Here is an 8,880-nt window from a genome sequence, read left to right on the forward strand (position 1 = left end):
AATTTTACTTTAAATTTGCTGGAATGCAAATATGATCTATTGCAGCTTTCTGATTACAATTCTTATTCAGATTATATCAGCATATTAACTTTGATACCATTACCAAGAATCAGTACGACACATTCAGAATTTCTGGATTCGTGATTATTAACATTTCACATACAGAATCAGACAAACTGCCATAAAAACGTAATTGCATTGTATTAGAACAATTGCATTGAAAATGTTAGTACGAGTCATTTAAAATTTTTGGATTCATAATTGTCGACGTTTCACACACAGAAGCAGATGATATTTCAGGAAACACAATTAATATTATTTTATTAGCTTTTCCTTTATTAGCTTTTCCACGATAAGGCCGAATACAGAAGAATGTTTTTATAACAGTTCGTTAAATTCTTTAATTGCTGCTTACTTATTTTTAAGCGGATACAATGAGATGTAACCAAGGGAAAAGGGAGGCGAGTCGGTGACGGAAACTATTAAGATTCCAAGTGCGTTGAGTTCACGTCTTCCGCAAATGAAATCACAGCTTCATACTTTCTTCTCCTGGAGCATATAGTTAGATTGGAATCCGTATAATAGTCATTGTTCAATGTTTGCTCACCACTTAACTCTGATGTTAGTCAGAAGGCATTCATGAGCTTGTCATCACAAGCATTAACCCCTGGACAGTTTTCTTTATTCGATTTCAATTCGATTCCAACTTTCATTTTTCAAATTTCATTTTAAATTTCATTTTGAACATTTTAAATTTCTTTATAAATTTCATTTTAAATTTCATTTTGAACATTTTAAATTTCTTTATAAATTTCATTTTAAATTTCATTTCAATTTCATTTAAAATATCCTTTCAATTTCATTTTAAATTTCCTTTTTAGTTTCATTTTAAATTTCCTGTTTAATTTCATTTTAAATTTCATTTTAAATTTCATTTTAAATTTCATTTTAAATTTCCTGTTTAATTTCATTTTAAATTTCATTTTAAATTTCATTTTTCAAAAGTACGATAAAAACAATATAATTTAAAAAGAACATAATTTAGTAAAAATACTTTCAATTGAATAAAAATGGCTGCCTGCAAAGAATTTACAATTGAAGACAATACTGTACAAGGTTTCTCACTGATTTGACTTTCAAATGAGAAGAAATATGATTCTTACTTGTTCTTAATGTAAAATTGTTTAATAAGAATATGTTCAATTAAAAATACTTTGAAATGGAATAAAATGACAGCCAATGAAGAATCTATAATTGAACATAATAATATGCAGAATTTATGATTAATTTATTGTTTAAAGAAGAATTTATGTTTTCAAACAAAAATTCTCTTCTATTCTCAATGTAAAATCGTTTAATAAGAGAACATATTCATATTAAAAATACTTTGAAATGGAATAAAATGACAGCCAACGAATAATCTACAATTAAATACAATAAAATACAGAATTTATTATTAATTCGATCCTTCGAATTAAAGAAGACTTATGTTTTCATGACTAGATTACTTTACTTACTTTATTACACTTACTAATATAAAATTGCTTGAAACTGACACGTTTATTCAAAAACATTTCACATTACATCAAAATGGCTGACAGAAAAAAGTCTATAATCAAAGATATCAGTATCATACATAGAATCTATTACTAACAAGAAAAGGGCGACTTTCTCGGTGAATATCTCGTTCGAAAAATTCCGGAATAACGTTTTGCAATTAAGAGCAGACGCTAACCGTGTTAACCGCAAGAACAGAGAAAGATGACGGAAGAGAGGAAGGCAACGCCGCGAAAAGAAGGTGTCGCATATGATTACACATTCACCGGGAGCGTGAACTCAATAAACACGGTGCGCCGCGACGCGCCGGGAGCCTCACGTGTCGCAGGTGAAAGATAATTACCTAAAAAGTATTACAATTAGTATTATTATAATTTTAAGCTGTATGGAGATTGGAAAGTTCCTAGGTGGGAATTGCCATGTAATCTGTTCCCGGTATTGAACCCGCGGGATGGGGGGGAAGCCGAGGGGGGAACCCGAGGAGGTGATAGAAGACCACCGTTTGAGCGCAATAAAATCGAAATATCCGTTACAAACGGTCGTCACGCTGTCATGAGAGAATTTATGCCGCTTCAAATAGAGAGATCTATCATCGACGCGACGGGACAAATCGCGTTTCTTTAAAACGCCGGCGAACTCTTCCAATAAACCCATAAAAATGGCCGCTCGGTCTTAAACGGACTCACTACAGCGCTGCGATTAGGCAAAACGCGGTGGTAATAGTAGTAATTACCGTGGCCATTGATATAATCGCGATCATAAAGACGTCTGGACGTTCCGCTTGAAGATTGTTACAAATTCTTCTTCGACAGAAAGATGAACTGCTATAATTTGGTAAAAACAAATCGCACAGCGATCAACCTGCGCTCGTTTTGAAGCTCGAAGCCTCCTCTTTCGCACTCCGTCGGTAATTTTCTTTTAAATTGTTCTTTCGCTGCATCGTATTGATTTTAACGAGCACCAAGCGAGACGCTCGCCGACGATGTAACAAAACACGGTCTTCGTTTTTCGTCGATGATCACGGTTGGAAAAAATCGTGCATCGAATTTCGAGGTGGCGTTGCAAAGAGGAAGCTTCGTTCTTCGGAACCGTTGCAGTTTCAATCCGAGAAAAAAATTGTTCGACGATTTCAAAGACGTTCGAGGAGCACTCGGGGAACTTGAGGAAAATCGTATGCTCGGTTTTTCGTCCGCCGTTTCATGCGACGATATTTTGGGGGGAAATGATAGATCGGGTACGGAGGCGGAGGATTCAAGTTTCGAAATGACGCCAGGTTCGTTTCTGTGCGAGTCGTTTTTACGGAATTACGACGGCTCGAAGGTGCGCGACTTTTCGGCGCCGCCGCGCGTCCTTCTGCTCGTCTTCGTAGAGAGGATCGATTACGAAAACGGACGGGCGAACGCGCGATTTTACGGTGGTCCAAGATTGATTTCCAGTCTCCGGATTGCGAATGATCTGGAGCTGTTGCCGTACAGAAAGTTGACTGATGTTCGGAGTCATGCTACGTATGAAATCATCGCCGTAGACCTTCGAGAGCGTTCACTTTCCAAAAAGGATTCACTCGGATCCTGGTCTGGCCGGGTGATCGCCGATGCCATCGAGATATTTCTTGATCGTCCCTGACTTTGCACGTGTTTCCTCCTTTTCCACCGTACAAGTCGCCCAAAACATTTCACTTTCAATCTTCACGAACCGAGGAATCGGTGGATCGTCGAATGTTGTACGTTTACAGTCTAAGAGGACTTAAAAAAGGAATGTTGAAACAGAAATTTTTATAGAATTGAACGCAATTTACATTCAGTTTTGATGTACATGGACTGCCGTCACTGAAAATACAGTTTGGATCGATGAAAATTTGAGGCATTGCATAAACATTCGAGATTCAGTGATCCTTTTTGTTATTTCTTTTAAGCAGTATTATTTAGTAGACGTTTTTATACCATTTAATTGCTTTAACTATTTTAGTATTGTAATTTTTTATGTTTCATTGTTGAAGTTAGCTTAACAATAAAATTAAAGTAATAACAATATATAGTAATATTTTATTATAATATAAAGGAGATTTTTATATTGTTCAAGTATTTTAAGACTTATGGTATGATAATTATGATTATGATTATTATAATTACGATTATTATTATTATATATTTCATTACCGGGTGTTTGAAATTCAGATTTTCTCAGATTTTGTATGGTATTTAAAGTTGAGATATTTTCGTAATGAATTTTTAAAGTGCGTAATTTCGAAAAATATTTAAATTTGTGATTTTGTCGGAGTTAATATTTAAAGTATTTAATTTTGAAAAATATGTAAAGCCGAGAATTTGTCAAACTTAATATTTAAAGTATTTAGTTTTGTAAGATATATATATATATATATATTTAAAATTGATATTTTATCTTCAAGAGTATTTAGAGCATTTAATTTTGAGGTTGAGTTTCTCATGGGACAATCGTGGAAAGTCGCGTAGTAACAAAACGGTGAAAAGAGAAGTGCCTAATCGCAATAGCTATGGCAAGGCAGCGTTGCAGAAAGAATGGTAACAATTGCATAATGAGACCACTCATCAAATGGAAATTTATTAGGGACTAAACGGTTCCAGGTAACTTTTACTCTACAGTGTGATGGTAACGCCTGCAGAGAACAATGCAGAGAGCTCCACCGGTTCAGGGTTGTCCTTTCACCCCACCCAAATCCTTTCTAGACCCCCCGAAGACATTGAGACTCTCTGCTTGCTCAAGGCTCATAGCAAGATATCGATTACTACATAATTTTCAGAAATTATTTTTGCTTCTTCGAATCATCTCTATTTCATTTGAATTAAATTAAAAAGTGCTATTCATTTTTCTTACAATTAGTTTACGTGTTGGTATCTATTATAATGCATATATATAATGGGATAATATATAATACTATAATTCTTCTTAATGCACGTGGCAATAATGAATAGAAGTGCCATTAATTATATAGAAATAATAAAATAGGAGTTCCACTAATTATATAGAAATAATCAAATAGAAGTAGCACTAATTATATAGCAATAATTAAATAAAAGAGCCATTAAATTCTGTTCAATGTACATAGCAAAATGTAAAAGTGCCATTAATTTTTGCTCGATGTACATAGCAAAAATAAAAGTGTCAGTGATTTGTCTTACTACACATAGCAAAATATAAAAGTGCCATTAATTTCTCTCAACGTACGTAGCAAGAATAAAAGTGACAATAATGTCTCTCAATGTACATAGCAAAATATAAAAGTACCATTAATTTTTCTCAATGTGTATGGTACAATATAAAAGTGCCATTAATTTGTTTTAATATGCACATTAAAAGTATAACTGTCATTAATTTCCCGTTAATTTTAGAAGGTCGATAAACTGGTCTGGATTAGGTTTATCGTTTGACGAACATCTCGCGAAGCGTTCGAATCCACCTAAATCAGATTCGCACCACTCTAACGCATATTTCATCTAATCTCGGAAGACACACCTTTGGGAAAGAATCGGTCTAAGACTGGTATCGATCGTCCATTAATAATCGTCCATTACGCAAACGATCTACGGGCGGCCGGGCACGTCCATGCTCAAGGGGGTACCGTCAATTTATTATAATTATTCGCCTTCGGCCCCATATTTACAGCCGCGGCGGCGCTAATTCATTTCTTAATCTGATTTCGTAATCAGCACCGGCTGAGTTGCGTTATCTACGCCAGAACACGGTGCCGTACGTGACGTTCCGACAGGGTGGCTAATTAATAACGACTTAATTACCGCTAATTGTCACTGTGTCACCTACACCGGCACGCGGCGATCCAAATTTCTATTTTATCAATTCTTTTTTCATCACAATTTTGAATTTTTTCTCTTTGCCAATGGATTTTTGGATATTGTTCAAACGTCGCCTGAAATTTATACGAGGGTTGAATAATTAATAAAAAGGGACAAATTGATTATCCATCTTATAACACATATTTAATAGAAAGAGAGAGATTGATTACCCATCTTGCAACACATATTTAATGAAAAGAGAGAAATTGATTACCTATCTTGTAACATATATTTAACAAAAAGAGAGAAATTGATTACCCATCTTATAACAAGATATTCAGCAGAAATGCTGGATATACAGGGTGTTCCAAAAGTCATTCGCAATCGGGAAAAGAGGAGTTCCTGAGGTTATTCGAAGCAACTTTTTCCTTTACAAAAATTTTCTCCGAGGCATCGTTAACGAGTTATTAACGAAAAACACTGACCAATGAGAGGCGAGCTCGGCTGGCGAGAGGCGGCCGAGCGCACGAAGCCCAGTTCCGCTCATTGGCTTCGCCGCCTCGCGCCAGCTGATCTCGCCTCCCATTTGTCACCTCTTTTCGTTAATAACTCGTAAACGGAGCCTCGGATTACATTTGCGCAAAGGAAAAAGTTGCTTGAAATAACCTTATTTCTCGATTGCAAGTGACTTTTGCGGTACAAAAAAAGTACAATTTTGATTTTCTCTTTGCCCAACAGTTTGAGGACATTGTTAAGCCATCGTCGGAAACATAACCTAATAATGAATAATACAAAATAAATTTATTAGATAACCTGATAACAGAAAATTCAGCAGAATTTTATTCTGAATCTCGATTTGATTCTTTTACAACAAATTTATGAACGCTGTCGAGACATTGACAAGGACGTACACGAAAGTTCACCATTAACGCATCACCAAGAAGATAAATCGATTAGAGTGCTAGGAGATATGAAGTCGTAGCTATCATTCGGACGTTTTCATTTCTGGTGAACCGAATTTTGACGACTCCCGGGGTCGAAAAAATTCGTGGGCATCGTTCAGATACTGCCAAAAGCGGGCGGCAGAAGTTCGACAGTGAAAGGTTTCAGTAATTTCCCGATAAAAAATCGGCAAAGCCGGTTGCGCTCTAAACTAGAATAGCTCCCTAATCAGCATGCAGCAAAGCCGTCGATCAAAGATTCCTCTCTGGTTGGCCGGCATCGGTGTTGAAGAGCAGAAACACATATGCATAGAGTGCAGCACACGTCTTCCGCATCGCAACGATTATGCAATTCGCCGTTTATCCCCGATTACGGTGTAGGCCTCATGTCAAAACGTTCGCTGTATGCACGGAGTTGCTCCTAGGCTCGCGAATTCGCCTGGGCGCAACGGTGCATTATGCATTTCAGACGCCTAATTAAGGACCCCATCGAATTCCACTGGAAGTTACCATTTCTCAGACATTTTTTACGGGGTTCGCAACGATCGCGAAGAAGGCGCTACTTATGGTCGAATTGTTATCAATTTTCGCAAAATACTCCTCGAAATTACTAAATTGTTGTAAATTCCATATTATTATTTATATTGTGAATTACAAGATTGTTGGGTATGTTTATTGATGTCTAGAATACGAGAACAGTCCGATATTAATAATTCGACGATATTTAATATTAAGATATTAATATATACTTGAAAAATACTAACGCATACTTTAATATACATATTTTAAACTCAACATAAAAATTGTATAACACTTGAATATCCTTACTTGATATTCAACAACAAACCACCGGACAACCGACCATTTTCACAATTGTACTATTTGTACGATGTTTATAACAATTTCAAGCTTTATTCAGCAATTTTTCAAAACATATTTTTCAAGACATTTCTTGAAGGCTTATTAGCCTTCTTGTTGTTTCTAATGTAATAATTATAAGTTTTATTTAAATACTCTGTGTGGAAATTGACACAGCCGGCGCCTTGCGAGGATTAATGTATGTATACTTGAATATCCATACTTCGAATTTAAAAATCAAATACCGACGTTTACTAACACACTAATATGTATTTCAAATTTAATATTTAAATACTAATATGTACTTCAAATTTTAATATTTAAATACTAATATGTTTCAATATTGAAATACTAATGTATACTTCAAGTGCAATATTAAAATACTAACATGCACACCCCTACTTCAATATCCATGTGAAAATACTAATTCAACATTAAAATCGTTAATTAATTGAATTGAGCTAATAAATTCTTTAATTAAATTAAATTAATAAATTCGTTGATCTAATAAATTGTATTTATTTATTTTATTTTAACTAATACATTGAATGATATAATTTAATTAATACAGTGATTGGTTTAATTAAATTGTTTAATTGATTTAATATTAAAATATTAAGTTACGTGATTCATAATGATTGCATGTGCGGCGAAGGTGAAGGGTGGGCTGCACCGAGAACGTTGGTACCATTCCAGTGGCCATTTGCCAAGGCATGGCATCCGCAAAAACGCGTGACGATGTGACATAATCAATGCTGCATGTCTCCGTGATTCGCGGCAGATCGTAAAAGACGAGAGCGGAGCGTTTAATCGATGCCAGAACAGCAGAACAGTTTGAAAGTGCTTTCTGCGAGCAACACTCTTGGCACTCCATTTACAGATAATTTCCTTGACTTCGTTTAAACCGGCGGAGAACGGTCAGCAGATGATCCGAAGGAGAGTAGCAAGAAAGACGTGCATCCTCTCTTTCCACGGCTACGTCGGATGATCCTGATTGAGATGTGGTGCGATTGTAAAAAAAGACATTCATTTATTCGATCGGTGCCGCAATCATTCCCCGTCAGGCCCCTCTCTTATCTCGGCCATAAAAATGCTTTAATTAGAATCGAGCGATATAATTAAGCTGCACTCGGCGGCGCTCATCATGAGAATGCGATTATAATGAATTTTATTGGTTAATTGGTATCGAAGTGAGAAGAAGATTTGTTTTTAAATTTAACGAGGGGGGAGGTATTGAAAGTGTATCTGGAATTAATATCTATTCTATATTAATATGAATTCGTTATTGAAAAATAGAAATGTATATAATACTATATCAGAAATTTTTCATTTAATATTATACCTGAGTTTTGAATTTATGCTTATTTTCAACTAAATCGATACTGTTATTAACCGAGAAAAGAATGTTTGGATAAAAGAAAATGAAAATAATATTTTTAATAAACGAGAAACATGAGAGAGAGAGAGAGAAAGTTTTGTGAATTATAATAATCGGATTTATTATTTGAAATTTTATTTGGTACTAAACATAGGTTTTGCACTAGTTTATGTTTATTTTCAACCAAACCGATATTGCTATATTAAAGAATAAATGTATATTTCCAGTGAAGAAAATGGAAGTTATATTTTAGTAGTGTTACAAATACGTTTCATTCAAATCTTAATTTAAGCAATGTTAAAATCTAGGTTTTTAACTAACATATACATTTTCAACTAAATCGATGAAAATCGTATTTCCACATTGCGTTGTAAAT

Source organism: Megalopta genalis, chromosome 5 (assembly GCF_051020955.1).
Source record: "Megalopta genalis isolate 19385.01 chromosome 5, iyMegGena1_principal, whole genome shotgun sequence".
In the NCBI taxonomy this organism is placed as follows: domain Eukaryota; kingdom Metazoa; phylum Arthropoda; class Insecta; order Hymenoptera; family Halictidae; genus Megalopta; species Megalopta genalis.